This window comes from Populus euphratica, unplaced genomic scaffold, assembly GCF_000495115.2.
Source record: "Populus euphratica unplaced genomic scaffold, PopEup_1.0 scaffold211.1, whole genome shotgun sequence".
Lineage (NCBI taxonomy): Eukaryota > Viridiplantae > Streptophyta > Magnoliopsida > Malpighiales > Salicaceae > Populus > Populus euphratica.
This window is the reverse complement of record NW_011500020.1, coordinates 170,032-171,611: the sequence shown is the minus strand read 5'-3', so window position 1 is coordinate 171,611 and position 1,580 is coordinate 170,032.

Genomic DNA, 1,580 nt, shown 5'->3' with positions numbered 1-1,580 from the left:
AAGAAACAATATAAGAACATAAACATGATATAAGTTAACTAAGTATAGTAAAGAAAATAAAAAATGTAAACAAGAGATTAATGAAAGCAAAACTTAAATATTACAAAAATATAAAGAAAAAGAGCAAGAACATGATCTTGATCTGAAAACCAAGATGTCTAGTGGCATGACAAATGCCTCGTTTTATAAGCCAAAATTGACAACTATTGATTTATTGGCTAATTGTTGAGTGGGTGACTATATCTTGACTTGATAACAATCTTTATCTTTTTGTTTAAACAAAACGTGATTGCTTACATTAGAATTTGAACAGACTTGATACATGAAAGTTCTTAGAAATTGTCTCGGTTTTCTAACAAAAAAAAAAAGGACATTTGGACTTCTAGAACTCAAGATATAGGCTAAATAGTGTCTGGGCTATAAGATAGATTCAGATTTCTCCGTTGTTGCTAAAATTTAGACTTTCAAACAATAGAATTGAGCCTTGCATTCCCATAAATGTTTTAGGTCTATGTCTTAGCTTTCCATCCATATAGAGCAAATCCAAATTCAAGTTCTACAGTTCCAGATTTGACCCAATGACTGAATAGTGTTTTAGTTTAGACTGAACCAATATTTCTTTTCCAAGCTTCACCCTTTCTTTGTCTTCTTAATTTCAATAGTTGAACTCATCAATCAATCCTTTGATTTATGTGATAGACTTGGATTTAAGATGAACATTTACTATAAATTAAAAGTATCTTATAGTATTAAACTTGTTATTATAAAATATGTTTTAGTTAAGGAGTTATTGATACTTCAAGTGCAAAATGCTGATATAAAACCTTGATAAAAATACATTTTTAAGTACTAATCATTGTGATTAGGCAAAACTTTAGTGTCTCTATACAGTCGCTCACGCTTTTACCTATTATAATGTAATTACCTATTCCTATTTATATAATGCTTATTTTTGCGTTTCAAAAGTGTTTTTTGAAAAAAATTATTATTTTTTATTTAATTGAAATTGATATTTTTTTGGTGTTGTTAAATTATTTTGATACAATAATATCAAAAATAATTTTTAAAAAATAAAAAAAAATATTATTTTATTATGTTGATACTTTTATGTTTTCATCATAGCCCTATACTTATCTTTTCTGGGGCCTAATGATACTTTTATGTTTTCATCATGGCCCTATACTTATCTTTTCTGGGGCCTAATGGTGTGATCAAGCGGTCATAAACAATTCTCTAAAATTCAATAAACTAGTGGAGATTTTTTTTAAAAGAATGTTTTATTATTAGAATCTAAACCTATCTAACGTTGATTTAAAGCTATCCAGGTAAAGATGAAAAATACATTCAAAATAAGTTACCATAATAATATTGAAGTAATGATGCCATAACAAATTAACTTAATCAGATTGATAATGAGCCTAAATAAAATAGATTGATACTTATTTTGACCAACACATCTAAAAGGCAAATCTTATGATATTTTAAAATAACAAATATTCAAATAAAAATATTTGAAAGTTCTCAACCTCTTAAACAACATAGTAGAAACTACAAAGTCTAATTTAAACATAATCGATACC